This window comes from Manis pentadactyla, chromosome 3 (genome assembly GCF_030020395.1).
Source record: "Manis pentadactyla isolate mManPen7 chromosome 3, mManPen7.hap1, whole genome shotgun sequence".
Classification (NCBI taxonomy): domain Eukaryota; kingdom Metazoa; phylum Chordata; class Mammalia; order Pholidota; family Manidae; genus Manis; species Manis pentadactyla.
The window spans coordinates 32826771-32847878 of NC_080021.1; the positions used below are offsets into that span (position 1 = coordinate 32826771).

Here is a 21108-nt window from a genome sequence, read left to right on the forward strand (position 1 = left end):
GAGCCACAGACCAGTGGAACAGAATAGAGACTCCAGACATCAACCCAAACATATATGGTCAATTAATATACGGTAAAGGAACCATGGACATACAATGGGGAAACGACCATCTCTTCAACAGATGGTGCTGGCAAAACTGGGAAGCTACATGTAAGAGAATGAAACTGGATCACTGTCTAACACAAAAGTAAATTCAAAATGGATCAAAGACCTGAATGTAAGTCATGAAACCATAAAACTCTTAGAAAAAAACATAGGCAAAAATCTCTTGGACATAAACATGGAAGACTTCTTCATGAACATATCTCCCTGGGCAAGGGAAAGAAAAGCAAAAATGAACAAGTGGGACTATATCAAGCTGTAAAGCTTCTGTACAGCAAAGGACACCATCAATAGAACAAAAAGGTACCCTACAGTATGGGAGAATATATTCATAAGTGACAGATCCGATAAAGGATTGACATGTAAAATATATAAAGAGCTCATGCACCTCAACAAACAAAAAGCAAATAATCCAATTAAAAAATAGGCATAGCAGCTGAACAGACAGTTCTCCAAAGAAGAAATTCAGATGGCAAACAGACACATGAAAAGATGCTCCATATCGCAAGTCATCAGAGAATTGCAAATTAAAACCACAATGAGATATCACCTCACACCAGTAAGGATTGCCACCATTCAAAAGACAAACAACAACACATGTTGGCGAGGTTGTGGAGAAAGGGGAACCCTCCTACTCTGCCAGTGGGAATGTAAATTAGTTCAACCATTGTGGAAAGCAGTATGGAGTTCCTCAAAAAGCTCAAAATAGGCATACCATTTGACCCAGGAATTCCACTCCTAGGAATTTACCCTAAGAATGCAGCAGCCCAGTTTGAAAAAGACAGATGCACCCCTATGTTTATCGCAGCACTATTTACAATAGCCAAGAAATGGAAGCAACCTAAATGTCCATCAGTAGAAGAATGGATAAAGAAGATGTGGTACATATACACAATGGAATATTATTCAGTCTTAAGAAGAAAACAAATCCTACTATTTGCAACAGAATGGATGGAGCTAGAGGGTATTATGGTCAGTGAAATAAGCCAGGCGGAGAAAGACAAGTGTCAAATGATTTCACTCATATGTGGAGTATAAGAATAAAGAAAAACTGAAGGAACAAAACAGCAGCAGAATCACGGAACCCAAGAATGGACTAACAGTTACCAAAGGGAAAGGGAAAAAGGAGGATGGGTAGGAAGGGAGGGATAAGGGCAGGGTAAAAGAAAGTGGGTATTATGATTAGCATGTATAATTAGCATGTAGTGGGGCGGCATGGGGAGGGCTGTGCAACACAGTGAAGACACATAGTGATTCTACAGCATCTTACTATGCTGGACTGTAATGGGGTGGGGTGGGGGACTTGGTAAGGGAAGAGCCTAGTAAACATAATGTTCTTCATGTAATTGTAGATTAATGATAACAAAATAAAAAAAATAAAAATATAAAAATAAAATAATAATAATAATAATAATTTTAAAAAAAGAACTAGTAAATCTCAATTTCCATAGAAAAAGACAATCGATAGATGCCAATACTGAAATGTTACAGATAATTGGAATTAAATGGCAAAAACTTTATATCAGCATTATAAAAATGCTTCAACAAATAAGGGAGAACATTCTAGATAGGAAAGATTAAAAATCTCCACAAAAAAGTAGAAAGTATAAAGAAGAACTAAGTGGAAATTTTAGAACTGCAAAAACCAATAACCAAAATAAAACATTTACTGTAATGACTTTATAGCAGATTGGAGATAATAAAGAAAAGAGTGAGTGAGCTTGAAAACAGATCCACAGATATTTTCTGAGCTGAAAAAAATTGCAAAAAACAAGTGGCAAAGCATCAAGGACTTACAGTAATATATACCAGATGATCTAATGTTTTTGTCATTGGAGCCCCAAAAGAAGAGAAAAAGTCCAATGCTCAAAATCCTCTGAATATACAATGTTAAAAACTTCTGAAATATAGTAAAATACATAAACCTACAGATACAAGAAGTCCAGTGAACCACAAATAGGAGAACCTCAAACTTAGAAACAATCATAATGAAACTGCTGAATATTTAGACAAAGAAATTTAGACAAAATAAATGACACATTTGTACGGGAATAACAGCTCAAAAACATTAGAAAACATGGAGGTCAAAAGCAGTTAAACATTTCTTTTTTTTGAGAGGGCATCTCTCATATTTATTGATCAAATGGTTGTTAACAACAATAAAGTTCTGTATAGGGGACTAAGAGCTAAAAGAATAGAATTGCTGACCCAGCTTCAGTGAAAATATCCTTTAAGAATGAAGGTAAAATAGAATTTCTTAGAAGGAAAACTAAAAGAACACATTATGAGGAAAAATGCTCTGAAACAATTGATAAAGGATGATTTTTTTGAATTTTTTTTTGACAAAAGGAAATGATAGCAGAAGAAAATGTGAAAATCAGGAATAAAAGAAGAGGAGTAGAATAGTAAATATCTGTTTAACACACTTATCTGTAAATATGTTATTCTTTCTCCTTATGTTCTTTAAATTATTGTCTTAGGCAGCCTTCTCAAATGACTCCAAATGTGATCTCTCCTCCCTGATATTCATACCCTTCCATAATCCCCTATGCTTGAACGTAGGCTTAGTGACTTGTTTCTAACAGAATATGGAAGAGTGATGGAATGTCACTTTAATGATTAGATTATCAAAGACGGTTACCTCCATTTTTTTTTCACTCAGCTGTACTATTTTGCATTTCCACCAACAATGTATGAGAGTTCATTTTTCAGCATCATCACTAGTACTTGAAATTGTCATCATTTTTAAATTGAGCCTTTCTAGGTGTGTATCCACTTTAACTTTTATGGCCCAGCAATCCTCCTCCTGGCTCTTTACTTTAGAGATAGGGAACTTCTGTTTACACAAAAACCTGTACATGAATTTTTATAGCAGTTCTAGTCATAATTGCAAACAACTGGAAATAATTGTCCTTGAACAGGTGAATGAATAATCACATGGTACTATATAACATAATATTACTCAGAAATAAAAAGGAATTAATTATTGACATATGTAACGTGGATGAATTTCAAAGGCACTATTCTCAGGTAAAAGACTCCAGCCTCAAAAAGTTACACACTCTGTGACTACATTTATATGTCAGTCTCAAAAAAGATAAAACTATAAGGACAGAAAACAGATTAGTGGTTGCCAGGGGTTAGGTGGAGAAAAGACACAAACAACATGAAGAAAATTCTGGGAGTGATGAAATGGTTCTGTATCTTCACTGCAGTGGTAGTTACAGAATCTGTCTATATGTTAAATAAAATTCAAAGAATTACATAGCAAAACAAACTCAATAGTACTATATGTTAATTTGTAGCATAATTTTTAATTAAAAATATCTCAAAAGATTATGGGCTTAGAACATGTTGAAGAATACCCAAAACACCGGTAGAATGACTTCTACCAAGCTGGTACTCAAAAATTAATCAAGAGGAATTATATTATACATGCTTTTAACTCAAAAACACTATTCCCACTTTGCTAAGAAAGAGTAGTTTTATGCTGCTCATTGTACCAGAGATCTTCCTCCTGTTATCTCCACTTCTTCCACATCTTTTAAGTTAGAAATTGATCTCCATTTCCCCCAAAGGAAAGTGAAATCCCAAAAGAAATACAAAGAAAAACAAAATAAGTTAATTACTGGCTTGGGAATATCCAGAACTCGAGCTTACCAACAAGAAAATGTCTATCATAATTGAGCTAAACTGGATTTTGATCTTACACAACTGGAGTACCTACCACCATCGTAACTATGCTCCTGCCCCTTTCCTCTCCCTCCCAAGTAAGAAAATCCCTCTGAATTGACCCGGAATAGTCTCCACACTGCACCTTTCAGCTCCCAATCTCTAGGTGGAAGAATTAGGCTACCTTTTAAATACTTAGAGATTTCCTCTTGGCTTTTATTTGGTTCTCTTTCCTTTTGTTTGCTTTCTTTTTTTTTGGTGGTGGGAAAGGGACGGCAAGAAAGAATTTGCTACAGAAATGGCAATGTTTTGTTTTTCCTAAATAGGCAGGAAAAATAAAAGAGAAAGCCTAACTGTTTTACACAGGTTCTAAAAAGTTAACTAAACTAAGAGGTTTTATTTTTCCTATATATTATTCGTATTTCTCACCTCCTGCTCCTCCACAACCTCTGCAATTCTTTCTATCTTCATCACTTCACTGAAAGAGATCTTGTTAAAGTCACTGATTCATTTCATGTTAGAAAACCTATGGACATGTTTTAGTCCTCATCTACCACAATATGTGTCAATCACCTCTTCTTCTGAGATATTTTCTTTACTCTTCTCTCTCTGGTCACTCTTTCATTCACTTTGCAGGCTCACACTCATCCACCCAGCCATCAAACACTGGACTTCCAAAAGCCTGAACAGTAAACAAACTTTTTTGGCTCACCCTCTGAGAAAACCACATCCACAACCACAGTTTTAATCAACCTATATACTATGATTATCCACCCACTCCCCATATTTATATCTCTAGTCTAGGACTATTCCTACCCTAAATCTCCATTTGGAAGTCTCAAACTCAACACATTCAGCCTCAGCATAGTCAAATTTGACATATACAAAAATCAAGGTATTGATCTTCCTCCTAAAAAATGATTCTATTTGTTTCCCCTATCTCAGTGAACCTTACAGAACTAAGAGTTATATTGGAACCTTCTGACCTCACCACTCATACCCAGTTCATCACGAAGTCCCATTGATTTAACTTCGAATTCAAATCAACTGACTTTTCACCCTCTTGATTACTATTAGTCTACTCCAAGAATCAGCTTTCACCTGGACTACTGACCTCCATGCATTCATCTGGACTTTAAACAGTTTTTGCACTATTGTGATCTTTTTAAAATGCAAATGTAGTTATTTCTTACCCACCATTCCCACCCTCATCCCATCTAAGTGAGTCCAAGATTGCCAATAAACACAAACTGGTCCAGGCAATCGTAAATGCATGTATGTGCAGACGGAAGTAAGAGAGAAATATCTACACAAGCAAGACTAAGAATATGTCTGATTGTGCATGCCTAATCACATTTCAAACCTCCCAAAATCATGTATGCCTTTTCACAGGAAATATCAAGTTTTCTGTATGGTTTTCACTACTTTTCATTTTTATTTTCCTCTCTTCGTAGCACACAGAAGTCATATAAACATGGGTGAATTTCAGGGAACTCTGTCTTTTGAGAGGCAGCATGGTGGAGTGGAAAGACCTTAGATTAAGGATTTTAAAAGATATAGATTTAGAGAGAGAGGCGGAAGATGGCGGCGTGAGTAGAGCAGCGGAAATCTCCTCCCAAAACAACATATATCTTTGAAAATATAACAAAGACAACCCTTCCTAGAATAAAGACCAGAGGACACAGGACAATATCCAGACCACATCTGCACCTGAGAAAACCCAGCGCCTCGCGAAGGGGGTAAGATACAAGCCCCGGCCCGGCGGGAGCCGAGCGCCCCTCCCCCCAGCTCCCGGCTGGAGAAGAGCAGGCAGAGCGGGGGGGAGACGGAGCACAGGGCTGCCGAACACCCAGCCCCAGCCATCCGGGCCAGAGTGCAGGGCGCTCGATACTAAGAAAACAGGGCAGCAAGAACAGTGAGCGGGCACTGGAGGCCAGGTGCCGGAGGACATAAGAAAAGCGCGCAACCATTTTTTTTTTATTTTTTGTTTTTTGCTCTTTTGTTTGGCGAGCACATTTTGGAAGTCTTAAAGGGATAGGGACCCCAATACTAGGGAAACAGGGCAGCAAGACCGGTGAGCAGAGGCCTGAGGCTGGCGGCGGAGAAGAAAGAAAAACGAGCGGCCACTTTTTTTTTTTTTGATTTAAATTTTTTTTCTTTCTTTTTTTTTTGTGGTCGTCGTTTTGTTTTGGCGGGTGCTTTTTGGAAGTCTTAAAGGGGCAGGGTGGGACACTTAATCCAGAGGTAGGGAATCTGGGGATCTCTGGGCACCATAACCCCTGGCTGCAGGGAGCAGGGAGGCCCCTTACTGAGATAAATAACCTCCCAGCCGCTCCTGCTCCAACGCGACTAAACCACTTTGGAGTAGCTGCCCGAGCCAGGCCACGCCCACAGCAACAGCGGAGATTAACTCCATAGCAGCCGGGCAGGAAGCAGAAACCCTGTCTGCGCACAGCTGCGCAGCACAAGCCACTAGAGGTCGCTGTTCTCCCAGGAGAGGAGGGCCACAAACCAACAAGAAAGGAAGCCCTTCCAGCCGTCACTCGTCCCAGCTCTGCAAACTATTCCTATCACCATGAAAAGGCAAAGCTACAGGCAGACAAAGATCACAGAGACAACACCAGAGAAGGAGACAGACCTAACCAGTCTTCCTGAAAAAGAATTCAAAATAAGAATCATAAACATGCTGACAGAGATGCAGAGAAATATGCAAGAGAAATGGGATGAACTCCGGAGAGAGATCACAGATGCCAGAAAGGAGATCGCAGAAATGAAACAAACTCTGGAAGGGTTTATAAGCAGAATGGATAGAATGCAAGAGGCCATTGATGGAATTGAAATCAGAGAACAGGAACGCATAGAAGCTGACATAGAGAGAGACAAAAGGATCTCCAGGAATGAAACAATATTAAGAGAACTGTGTGACCAATCCAAAAGGAACAATATCCGTATTATAGGGGTCCCAGAAAAAGAAAAGAGAGGAAAAGAGATGGAAAGTATCTTAGAACAAATAATTGCTGAAAACTTCCCCAAACTGGGGGAGGAAATAATCGAACAGACCACGGAAATACACAGAACCCCCAACAGAAAGGATCTAAGAAGGACAACATCAAGACACATAAAAATTAAAATGGCAAAGATCAAGGACAAGGAAAGAGTGTTAAAGGCAGCTAGAGACAAAAAGGTCACCTATAAAGGGAAACCCATCAGGCTAACATCAGATTTCTCAACAGAAACCCTACAGGCCAGAAGAGAAAAGCATGATATATTTAATACAATGAAACAGAAGGGCCTTGAACCAAGGATACTGTATCCAGCATGACTATCATTCAAATATGATGGTGGGATTAAACAATTCCCAGACAAACAAAAGCTGAGGGAATTTGCTTTCCACAAACCACCTCTACAGAACATCTTACAGGGACTGCTCTAGATGGGAGCACTCCTAGAAAGAGCACAGCACAAAACACCCAAAATATGAAGAATCAAGGAGGAGGATCAAGAAGGGAGAGAAGAAAAGAATCTCCAGACAGTGTATATAACAGATCAATAAGCGAGCTAAGTTAGGCAGTAAGGTACTAAAGAGGCTAACCTTGAACCTTTGATAACCACGAATTTAAAGCCTGCAATGGCAATAAGTACATATCTTTCAATAGTCACCCTAAATGTTAATGGGTTGAATGCACCAATCAAAAGACACAGAGTAACAGAATGGATAAAAAAGCAAGACCCATCTATATGCTGCTTACAAGAAACTCACCTCAAACCCAAAGACATGTACAGACTAAAAGTCAAGGGATGGAAAAACATATTTCAAGCAAATAACAGTGAGAAGAAAACAGGGGTTGCAGTACTAATATCATACAAATTAGACTTCAAAACAAAGAAAGTAACAAGAGATGAAGAAGGACACTACATAATGATAAAGGGCTCAGTCAAACAAGAGGATATAACCATTCTAAATATATATGCACCCAACACAGGAGCACCAGCATATGTGAAACAAATACTAACAGAACTAAAGGGGGATATAGACTGCAATGCATTCATTCTAGGAGACTTCAACACACCACTCACCGCAAAGGATAGATCCACTGGGCAGAAGATAAGTAAGGACACGGAAGCACTGAACAACACAGTAGAGCAGATGGACCTAATAGACATCTATAGAACTCTACATCCAAAAGCAACAGGATATACATTCTTCTCAAGTGCACATGGAACATTCTCCAGAATAGACCACATACTAGGCCACAAAAAGTGCCTCAGAAAATTCGAAAAGATTGAAATCCTACCAACCAACATTACAGACCACAAAGGCATAAAACTAGAAATAAACTGTACAAAGCAAGCAAAGAGGCTCACAAACACATGGAGGCTTAACAACACGCTCCTAAATAATCAATGGATCAATGACCAAATCAAAATGGAGATCCAGCAATACATGGAAACAAATGACAACAACAACACTAAGCCTCAACTTCTCTGGGACACAGCAAAAGCAGTCTTAAGAGGAAAGTATATAGCAATCCAAGCATATTTAAAAAAGGAAGAGCAATCCCAAATGAATGGTCTAATGTCACAATTATCGAAATTGGAAAAAGAAGAACAGATGAGGCCTAAGGTCAGCAGAAGGAGGGACATAACAAAGAACAGAGAAGAAATAAATAAAATTGAGAAGAATAAAACAATAGCAAAAATCAATGAAACCAAGAGCTGGTTCTTCAAGAAAATAAACAAAATAGATAAGCCTCTAGCCAGACTTATTAAGAAGAAAAGAGAGTCAACACAAATCAACAGTATCAGAAACGAGAAAGGAAAAAATCACGACGGACCCCACAGAAATACAAAGAATTATTAGAGAATACTATGAAAACCTATATGCTAACAAGCTGGGAAACCTAGGAGAAATGGACAACTTCCTAGAAAAATACAACCTTCCAAGATTGACCCAGAAAGAAACAGAAAATCTAAACAGACCAATTACCAGCAACGAAATTGAAGCGGTAATCAAAAAACTACCAAAGAACAAAACCCCCGGGCCAGATGGATTTACCTCGGAATTTTATCAGACATACAGGGAAGACATAATACCCATTGTCTTTAGAGTTTTTAAAAAATAGAGGAAGAGGGGATACTCCCAAACTCATTCTATGAAGCTAACATCACCCTAATACCAAAACCAGGCAAAGACCCCAACAAAAAAGAAAACTACAGACCAGTATCCCTGATGAACATGGATGCAAAAATACTCAACAAAATATTAGCAAACCGAATTCAAAAATACATCAAAAGGATCATACACCATGACCAAGTGGGATTCATCCCAGGGATGCAAGGATGGTACAACATTCGAAAGTCCATCAACATCATCCACCACATCAACAAAAAGAAAGACAAAAACCACATGATCATCTCCATAGATGCTGATGCTGAAAAAGCATTTGACAAAGTTCAACATCCATTCATGATAAAAACTCTCAGCAAAATGGGAATAGAGGGCAAGTACCTCAACATAATAAAGGCCATCTATGATAAACCCACAGCCAACATTATATTGAACAGCGAGAAGCTGAAAGCATTTCCTCTGAGATTGGGAACTAGACAGGGATGCCCACTCTCTCCACCGTCATTTAACATAGTACTGGAGGTCCTAGCCACGGCAATCAGACAAAACAAAGAAATACAAGGAATCCAGATTGGTAAAGAAGAAGAAGTTAAACTGTCACTATTTGCAGATGACATGATACTGTACATAAAAAACCCTAAAGACTCCACCCCAAAACTACTAGAACTGATATCAGAATACAGCAAAGTTGCAGGATACAAAATCAACACACAGAAATCTGTGGCTTTCCTATATACTAACAATGAACCAACAGAAAGAGAAATCAGGAAAACAACTCCATTCACAATTGCATCAAAAAAAATAAAATACCTAGGAATAAACCTAACCACAGAAGTGAAAGACTTATACTCTGAAAACTACAAGTCACTCTTAAGAGAAATTAAAGGGGACACTAACAGATGGAAACTCATCCCATGCTCGTGGCTAGGAAGAATTAGTATCGTCAAAATGGCCATTCTGCCCAAAGCAATATACAGATTTGATGAAATCCCTATGAAACTACCAGCAACATTCTTCAATGAACTGGAACAAATAATTCAAAAATTCATATGGAAACACCAAAGACCCCGAATAGCCAAAGCAATACTGAGAAAGAAGAATAAAGTAGGGGGGATCTCACTCCCCGACTTCAAGCTCTACTATAAAGCCATAGTAATCAAGACAATTTGGTACTGGCACAAGAGCAGAGCCACAGACCAATGGAACAGACTAGAGAATCCAGACATTAACCCAGACATATATGGTCAATTAATATTTGATAAAGGAGCCATGGACATACAATGGCGAAATGACAGTCTCTTCAACAGGTGGTGCTGGCAAACTGGACAGCTACATGTAGGAGAATGAAACTGGACCATTGTCTAACCCCATATACAAAAGTAAACTCAAAATGGATCAAAGACCTGAATGTAAGTCACGAAACCATTAAACTCTTGGAAGAAAACATAGGCAAAAACATCTTAGACATAAACACGAGTGACCTCTTCTTGAACATATCTCCCCGGGCAAGGAAAACAACAGCAAAAATGAGTAAGTGGGACTATATTAAGCTGAAAAGCTTCTGTACAGCAAAAGACACCATCAATAGAACAAAAAGGATCCCTACAGTATGGGAGAATATATTTGAAAATGACACATCCGATAAAGGCTTGACATCCAGAATATATAAAGAGCTCACACGCCTCAACAAACAAAAAACAAATAACCCAATTAAAAAATGGGCAGAGGAACTGAACAGACAGTTCTCCAAAAAAGAAATACAGATGGCCAACAGACACATGAAAAGATGCTCCACATCGCTAATTATCAGAGAAATGCAAATTAAAACTACAATGAGGTACCACCTCACACCAGTAAGGATGGCTGCCATCCAAAAGACAAACAACAACAAATGTTGGCGAGGCTGTGGAGAAAGGGGAACCCTCCTACACTGCTGGTGGGAATGTAAGTTAGTTCAACCATTGTGGAAAGCAGTATGGAGGTACATCAAAATGCTCAAAACAGACTTACCATTTGACCCAGGAATTGCACTCCTAGGAATTTACCCTAAGAATGCAGCAATCAAGTATGAGAAAGATCAGTGCACCCCTATGTTTATCGAAGCACTATTTACAATAGCCGAGAATTGGAAGCAACCTAAATGTCCATCGATAGATGAATGGATAAAGAAGATGTGGTATTTATACACAATGGAATACTACTCAGCCATAAGAAAAGGGCAAATCCAAGCATTTGCAGCAACATGGATGGAGCTGGAGGGTATTATGCTCAGTGAAACAAGCCAAGCAGAGAAAGAGAAATATCAAATGATTTCACTTATCTGTGGAATATAAGAACAAAGGAAAAACTGAAGGAACAAAACAGCAGCAGAATCACAGAACTCAAGAATGGACTAACAGGTACCAAAGGGAAAGGGACTGGGGAGGATGGGTGGGTAGGGAGGGATAAGGGGTGGGGAGAAGTAGGGGGGTATTAAGATTAACATGCATGGGGGGGTAGGAGAAAAGGGAGGGCTGTACAACACAGAGAAGGCAAGTAGTGATTCTACAACATTTTGCTATGCTGATGGACAGTGACTGTAAAGGGATTTATAGGGGAGACCTGGTATAGGGGAGAGCCTAGTAAACATAATATTTGTCATGTAAGTGTAGATTAGTGATACCAAAAACAAAACAAAACAAAACAAAACAAAAGAAAAAGGGCAGTTCCTGTGTGGTAACCTCCAATGAGTTCTACACAAGGGTATAAAGGGCACATAAAAGTGTAGGCAAAGGGTCTGTTTGCGTTTATACAGAAGATCAAAGCCTAATTGGGCTACCCTGTAAATGAACTAAGATACGATATGAAAGAGAACTTCCAACATCAGCACTCTCTGGAAGACTCATGCCGGAAGATGATCATCAAAAAACCCCAACAAAGATCCACGCACTGCTACAGCTGTAGATGCACTCATCCCACCAGCTCCTGGACTTGCTGTGGGAATGAAGAAGGAGATATCTAAGCTGGCCTGTGCATACAGTAAAACAACAAATTTGACTGGATCTATACTGTTGGAACTCAACCAAGAATTAGGAGAAGTGCAAATTGTAGCGCTCCAAAATCTTACACCTACAGACTATTTACTGTTAAAAGAACATGGGGGATGTGAACATTCCCCAGGAATGGGTTGTTTTAATTTGTCTGATTTCTCTCAGACTGTTCAAGTTCAGTTGGACATTATCCACTCTATCATAGATAAATTTTCACAAATGCCTAAGGTGCCTAACTGGTTTTCTTGGTTTCACTGGAGATGGCTGGTAATTACAGATATGCTTTGGTTATGTAACTATACTATTATGTTAATGCGTGTGCACAATTTAAGTAGTAGCTTAAAATCTATACATGCTGAAGTTACTCTACAAGAAGATAGGTCAAAGAAATAATCAATCTTCCCATGTTTTCTTCCGCCTGCTACTTCTATAGCTTTTCTTCTTCCTTCCTAATTACAACCCTTAAATAGAATTCGTGCCTCATATCAAATTTACCGAGTATCATAATTCTTCCTAGTGGTAAAGATACCTTAAGACAAATGCTGGGCATAGAAGCTAAAGGGCATAAGTATGCAAGGAAATAAAAAGCTAACCATTTCAAACAATAAGGCTTCTCTCTCACTTACCAACTTTACATTTCCCTGTATGGCTCCGGAAGATGACTGGTTAGCCAGAGACGGGTAAGATTCCTCAAGGGAGGAACAACCTAAGACAGGCACAGTCGCAGGGGGGTCAGCAGGTGAGAAATTAGGTATCAACAGAGGTGAGGCTTAGAACCTCACCCCCCGTTCTGAGAGAAATCTTCTGCATAAGTCGATGTTTTATTGCCCTTGTCTAGCTTGGATTAACACATAGCCTACAGGCACACACCTGATCATCTACATTTGCTCTCTTACAACACTAAACTATGTTTTCTACCTTTATCTTGTATCTACCTACCACTTCAGCATTTTATTAAAAATAATAATAATAAAGAGAGAAATGTGGTATCCACATATAAATCAAGTATAAAAACCAAATGAGTATTCATATTGGAACTGACTGTTTATAGTTCATAATGCATGAGCAAAACCGAAAGTTTCTGTGATGACTGCCCTTGTACTGTTCACTATGTAACTTATTCATTATGTAAGAATTTGTTCTCCATGTAAGAACTTGTTTATTATGCCTCAGAAGATTGGAGACTGACGAAAATTAGGCTTGGGGTGGATTAATGATTGTGCATTGAGCATTGACTCCCCTATACAGAACTTTATTGTCGTTAACAACCATTTGATCAATAAATATGAGAGATTCCCTCACACACACAAAAAAAGGACAGACTTCCAATGGTAAAATTAATAAGTAACCGGGATGTAATGTATAGCATAAGGAATATAGTCAAGTTATTGTAACAGCTTGGTAGGGTGATAGCTGGAACCTAGAATTATGTATATAAATGTTTTATCACTGTGTTGTACACTTGAAACTAATGTAATGCAATACTGTGCGTCAACTACCCTTCAATAAAAAAATAATTATCTAGAAAAAAAAAAAGGTTATCAAACCAAATCCATTAAAATGCAAATAAGATACCAAAAAAAAGACATAGATTTAAATAACAGATCCATAATTTACTATTTGAGCTCAATTCCTTATTTTGAAATGAGAATCTATCAGAGGTTTGTGTGATTTTTTTAAGAATTAGTTGAGTTCATCTATACAAAGATTCTAACATACCATTCTAATATACAGTAGGTAAGCCGTGAATGTGTGTTGCTTCTTACCAGGATGGATGGTGCCAAAATATTCTAATCCAAAGAAAATCCCAAGATAATTTGCAAATTTCTCCATAACCTAAATTAGCTTCACAGTTACTTTGAAGTCAACTGTTGGGTTGACATTTCATTTTTGTTGATTAATTTTACCTAACATATATTGAGTACTTCCTATATGCTAGGCTTTCTGCTATGTAATTGACTTCCATTATTTAATAGTCACAAATTCTCTGTGATGTATCATCCTAACCCATTTTGGAGCTAAAAAGTGTCACAAGCTTAAATCTGAACTCTGGTCAACTGATTCCAGAGCGTGTAGGATTCTGACCTCTCCCATAGAGAGACCCAACTCAAACTCAACACATTCAGCCTCAGCATAGTCAAATTTGACATATACAAAAACTCAGAGAAAACTCAGAGGAAAATTATTGCCTTTGACTATCTAAATTTCAACAGGGACTTACAGAACATTTCATTTTTTTTAATCCACAGTCAAGAAATCAAATGTATGAACTTCTTTACATGAAGCAATTTCACTTCATTACATTATATGGCAATTCTAATATTATAGACCTAAAATGTACTTTATTTCTCTATATTTAATATTACCCAAATAATCTTTCTGGAATTACAGCATTTAAACCTCTTTCTGGCAGTATTAAATACCAATACCATAAAGGATTATTCATGCAGTGTTAAAGATAAGAATTTGGCAAGAAGAATTTTAATTGTGATCTTTATAGAATCAAGAATAGTTTAGGGATTGAAATATGACAGTACTGTTTATGAAAGTATGTAAGCCTCTATCTTACAATAGACATACTGATAAGTTTTCAATCTCTGAAAGGCAAGCTTTTGAATCCCAGAAAATATTTCAAATGTGCAGGGACTGTGCACCCAGAATAGTTATGCAACATGATATGCACTAAGTTCATATATAAGGAAACATTTATTTTTCCCCAAGGCTAGCTAAGGGATGAAATCTATCCCATAAGAGAGTTCAATAGCAGTACCCAAAGGAAAACACATGTCTGTCTAACAGCCCACAAAGAAATCCATAGGAAAATATGACAGATGTATCTGGAACATTAGTTCACAAATCTGACTGTATTTCATAGTTTTGGTGTAAGTTTGGATTCAAGAACTAATGTGAAAACCACAGAGTAGCCACAGTTAGAGTTACTGTTTTGCTTTGTTGGTTCCTGCTAACCCTGAACTGCAATTCTGTGAAATCTAATAAATATGATAGATTCTACTAATGTTTTGTGTAAGTATATCCTAGATAATCTGAGAGCAATGCCTTTGGCTGGCTGACAAATCTCAGCTTGCCTTTGATTATATTGTTTCATCATTTAGAATAGTGAAAATGTGCAAGAGATTACTTAATAATCTTGTACAATGCTGAGTATATGGTAGGTGCTCAAGGGAATATTGATTAATTGACATTAACTCTTGGAGTGATAATGATATTTTTAAGAGGGCAGAGTTTAATAAACTGTTTCTCTTTCAAACACTTTCAAGCAATCAACTTTCATCTTCAGAAAACTTGTAACCAAAGTATCAACAAATCCATTTTAAAAAGACAACTGAGAATACCAAAAATTTCAAGAGTGCTGGTCTTTAAAGAAAAGAGCCATCATAGAAAAAATTGTATCAGTCACACTGAAACTTTTAATAAAATATCATTGCAGATAATATTGAAATAATTAGAAATGGTAAGGAGAATTAGAAAGGGCTGCTTAATTCATTTTCTACATAATGGAAAGGCCTGCTCACAAAATAACCTTACATTGATATGGCAGATATATTGTTAAGTAATCCCAATGAGTCATTGCCTTGTATAATCTTTTCCCTTTCGGTGTGGGAGGAAACTGACTTGCTTCTCACTAAAAGAAAATGAGCAAAAGTGATAGGATGTTGCTCCCTTTATTCAGTTATATTACATAGCAAAGGTAATGGGATATTGTTATTCCCATGATTATATCACTATGTTAGTTTTCTAGGGCTACCCTAATAAAGTCCCATAAATATGGTGGCTCAAAACAATCAAACTTTATTCTCTCAGAGTTCTAGAGGCTAGAAATCTGCAATCAAGGTATCTGTAGGTCCAAGCCCTCTCTGAAGACTCTAGGGGAGGAATCTTTCCTTGCCTCTTCTAACTTCTGGTGGTTGCCAGTGATCTTTACTGTTCTTTGGCTTGTAGTAGCCTAACTCCAGTCTCTGGCTTTGTTGTCATACGGCATCTTCTTTCTGTATGTCAGTGTGCTTGTACTTTCTTATAAGGACATCAGTCATTGGATTAGGACCTACTCTACTCCAGTGTGACCTTATCTTAACTTGGCAAATTAAATCTGCAAAGACTATTTCTAAATATAGTCACATGGTAAGGTTCTGGGTGGACATGAATTTTGGGGGACATTATTAAACCCATAGTTATTGTACAGTTATATAAGACTTCATCTTAGCAGACAGGACTGAGAGGTTATTGCTTATTAACTTGAAGAAGTAAGCTTCCAGGTTTTGAGAGGATTTATGAAGGAGCCACAGAGCAAGAAATCATGGGCAACTTCTAGGAGCCAAGAGCCTCTGGCTGACAGTCAACAAGAAAATGGGGACTTCAGTGAAATCAATTCTGCCAGCAACTAGAGATCAGAAGAGTAAGCCCCAGAAACTAATGTAGCTGACTGACACCTTGATTGCAGCCTTGAGAGATATTCAGCAGAAGACCCAGCTAAACCATGCTAAGACTCAGCCCATGGAAAACATGACATAGTAAATGTGTGTTGTTTTAAGCCAGAATGTGTGTGGTAATTTGTTACACAGCAATAGAAAACTCATATAATTGGTATAATACTTTAAAGGTTTCTTTAAATGTACCACATTTATAATTCCCAAAGCCAATCCAAAGGCATTTCTTTCAGTTCTTAATTATATAACCATCAACATTTCACTGTATTCACATGGTTCTTTAGGAATGACATATGAGTGTGCTTAGTAAAATTATAGAATATTAGTACTCGGAAGAACCTCAGAGATCATGCATTCAATCCTTTAATTATACAAACAAAGAAACTGAGCTCTAGACAGAGAAATTTACTATTGATCACCAAGGAACCTAGTGAATACAGATCTACAGGTCCCCTGAGATCCAGTCTAACATATTTTCATTATTGTCAATCATCAGCAACTCACTGGGATCCTTTGAGAGCCTTAATATCAAATAACAGAAGAGCTAAAAACAAATTTCAGACTTTTAGAAAAATGCACATAAGTTATAGAATTAAATAAATGGCAATATTCACTATTAGTACTAATTAGCTTGTAGAAAAGTGCCAATCACATTGTAGCACTCAATAAATATTTGATAAATTTAAAAAAATTCATATCACATTTTCATTTGCAATCACCATTACAAAGTATAAAAGACACAAAGCCCATCCCCACATACCTTGATCTGATGGGGGCACACCTTGTAGGCAAAAGCCAAGCGATGTAGAAGTTATACCCACATGAGTTTGAATTCAAGCTCTAACATTTATTCACTGGTAAATATGGGAGATTTCCCCAAGCTTTTAGCTGTCAAGTTTCCTCATCTGCAAAATGAAGGTATATTAAAATAATGATCTCCCATTGTTGTGTTTAGGTTCAAACAAAGTAAGTATAAAATGCCTGGCATTTACAGAGTGCTCAATAAATAACACTCTATTACCATTCACTGAAAAATTTGTTTTTAAATGAAGAATGGTTTTTCCACTTCAGATACTTCTCTGAACTATAATTTGTGTCAAAGGCATTTCATACAAATGTACTTTTAATTCTACAATGAGACATTTTCTCTGAAAGCCACTTTTCATTGTAAGGATTTACTTTTCTTTGGTTATAACCACCCATCCTTTGTTTCCCCAACAAGCTTTGTGGAAATAAAGGCCTAAGAAGTCTAGGGGTGGGGGATAATTTCATTTGACTAGGCCTGAATTTTTTGATACTTAGGAACCACACACAGACACAAAGAAAAAGAAGGAGTAGCTTGAAGATTCTTAATCATTGATTAGGAGTTTACATAATTTAGAGGTAGTAATCCAAAACCTGTTTCAAATTAGATGAGAGCAGAAAAGTGATATGGAAGTAGTTACTGGGAAACTAGAATTCTTCTGATTGCACTATTTATCAGGTACTATTTCAGATCATTAAATAGAACTGTGAGTAACATGAAAGATTATAGTTATGGTTAATTTTTGCACAGGTCTGTTAAGACTTAGAAATTATGTGCAGGCAGAGTTGGAAAAATTCCAACATGGACCATATTGAACTAGGCAACAGCTGGTGAAGAAGGTTTAGTTTAGAGACTGTACTGACAGCTGGAGAAAAAGTGATATGGGGTCCATACTAAATGTCACATTAAAAATTAGCAGTAAAATAATTAAAACTTTATTCAAAATATACTGTCTTGACTTCAAAACTTAAACAATCTTCCTTAGGGCCATTTTAAAACCATTCAAAATTCTTTAATCTCTGCTTAAGAGAATTTATTTTCTAGCAGGTATGCTTTAAAACTGAAAATGTAGACATGACTTAACATCATTTCCAAGGGGATCAATTCAAGATAGTGGCATGAGAGGTGAGACAGAGAACTCCTCCCAAAACCACATACAGTACAAAAATATAGTTAATAAAACTAATCCTAAAAGACCAACAGGAAAGAAGGCTGCACCAGACTACATATACCTGGAGAAGAGAACAGACCTCAAGAAACAGTGTAACATATCAAAGCCTTGATCCGGCAGAACCCAAGCCCTTCCCCCACCCCAGCTCACCAGTGGGAGGAAGAGAAACAGAGCAGGGATTGGGGGGAAGCCTGGGACTGCTGAACACTCAGCCCTAGAGTTCTGCTTTGGAGCACAAAACCACATTGCATGGTGCCCGAGAGATTAGTGGGATTGCAAAGCAAAGAATACTTAAGAGACTGAGATTCCAGCTATTTGTGGAGGCAGGGATCTACATCTGGCTGCTCTGGGCCAAACGAAAGGCTGGTGGTCTGGGAGGCTTCCTAGCAGCAAGAGGGCTACTGAAGGGGCAGGGTCTTCACAGAGCTTGCTGCACAGGAGAAAGGACAGGAGAAGGACCTCAGATAACAAAGGTACGAACCTAGAAATAAATTACACAAAGAAAATGAAAAAGCCCACAAACACACGGAGGCTTAATAACATACTCCTAAATAATCAATGGATCAATGACCAAATAAAAACAGAGATCATGCAATATATGGAGACAAATGAAAACAATAATTCAACACCACAAAAATCTGTGAGACACAGTGAAGGCCATGCTAAGAGGGAAGTATGCTTCAATACAGGCCTACCTAAGGAAAGAAGAACAATCACAAATGAACAGTCTAAATTCACAATTAGCAAAACTACAAAAAGAAGAACAAAGGAGGCCCGAAGTCAGTAGAAGCAGTGACATAATAAAGATTAGAGCAGAAGTAAATAAAATCGAGACAAGTAAAAAAATAGAAAGAATCAATGAAAGAAGGAGCAGTTTAATTTTGAGACAGCTCAAAAAAAGTCTACACACATAAACAGAATAAGTAATGAGAAAGGAAAAATCACTACAGAAACCAGAGAAATACAAAGAATTATGAGAGAATACCTTGAAAAATTTTATGCTAACAAACTGGATAACCTAGGAGAAATGGGCAACTTTCTAGAAAAATACAAACTTTCAAGACTGACCAATGAAGAAACACAAAATCTGAATAGATGAGTACCAGCAAGGAGATTGAATTGGTAGTCAAAATACTACTACCTAAAAATAAAATCCCTGAACCAGATTGTTTCACTGATGAATTTTATTAAGCATTTAGTGAAGACCTAATACCCATCCTCCTTAAGGTTTTCCAAAAAGTAGAAGAGGAGGAAATACCCCCAAACTCATTCTACAAGGCCACCATTACTATAATATCAAAATCAGGCAAACACACCACAAAAAAAGAAAATTACAGACCAATACCCTCATGAACATAGATGCAAAAAATACTCAACTAAACATTAGCAAACCGAATTCAAAAATACATCAAAAAGATCATCCATCATGATCAAGTAGGATATATTCCAGGGATGCAAGGATGGTACAACATTTGGAAATCCGTCAACATCATCCACCACATAAAAAAAAAAGAAGGAAAAAAACTACATGATCATCTCCATAGATGCTGAAAAAGCATTCGACAAAATTCAACATCCATTCATGATAAAAACTCTCAACAAAATGGGTAGAGAGAGCAAGTACCTCAACATAATAAAGGCCATATATAACAAATCCACACCCAACATCATACTTAACAGCGAGAAGCTGAAAGCTTTTCCTTTAAGATGGGGAACAACACAAGGATGTGCACTCTCCCCACTTTTATTCAACATAGTTCTCGAGGTCCTAGCCATGGCAATCAGACAACACAAAGAAATAAAAGGCATCCATATTGGCAAGGAAAATGTAAAACTGTCCCTGTTTGCTGATGGCATGATATTGTCCATAAAAATCCCTAAATTCACTCCAAAACTACTAGATCTAATATCTGAATTCAGCAAAGTTGCGGTATACAAAGTTGATACACAGAAATCTGTTGCATTCCTATACACTAATGATGAACTGGCAGAAAGAGAAATCAGGAAAACAATTTCATTCACAGTTGCATCAAAAAGAATAAAATACCTAGGAATAAACCTAACCAAGGAAGTGAAAGACCTATACTCTGAAAACTACAAGACACTCATGAGAGAAATTTAAAAAGATACCAATAAATGGAAACACATCCTATGCTCATGATTAGGAAGAATTAATATTGTTAAAATGGACATCCTGCGTAAAGCAATCTACAGATTCAATGCAATCCCTATCAAAATTCCAACAGCATTCTTCAACGAACTCGAGCAAATTGTTCTAAAATTCATATGGAAACACAAAGGACCCCGAATAGCCAAAGCAATCCTGAGAAGGAAGAATAAAACATGGGGGATTTCACTCCCCAACTTCAAGCTCTACTACAAAGCCACAGTAGTCAACACAATTTGGTACAGGCACAAGAACAGACCCATAGACCAATGGAACAGACTAGAGAGCCCTAATATAAACCCAACCATATATGGTCAATTGATGTATGATAAAGGAGCCATGGATATACAATGAGGTAATCACAGCCTCTTCAGCAGCTGCTGTTGGCAAAACTGGACAGCTACATGCAAGACAATGAAACTTGATTATTGTCTAACCCCATATACAAAAATAAACTCAAAATGGATCAAAGACTTGAATGTAAGTCATGAAACCATAAAAGTCTTAGAAGACAACATAGGCAAAAATCTCTTGAACATAGATATGGGCAACTTTGTCCTGAATGCATCTCCTCGAGCAAGGGAAACAA

The 21108-nt window shown here is 37.4% G+C and overlaps 1 long non-coding RNA gene across 2 annotated transcripts in view; it reads right to left on the minus strand.

The window, feature by feature from the left end:
- The window catches only part of LOC130682845 (uncharacterized), a 283848-nt gene that overhangs the window by 206576 nt on the left and 56164 nt on the right, over positions 1-21108 (minus strand). For both annotated transcript variants that reach the window (XR_008996219.1, XR_008996218.1), the window contains exon 2: positions 17137-17281. This is a non-coding gene — a long non-coding RNA (uncharacterized LOC130682845). The remainder of the gene's footprint in view (positions 1-17136; positions 17282-21108) is intronic.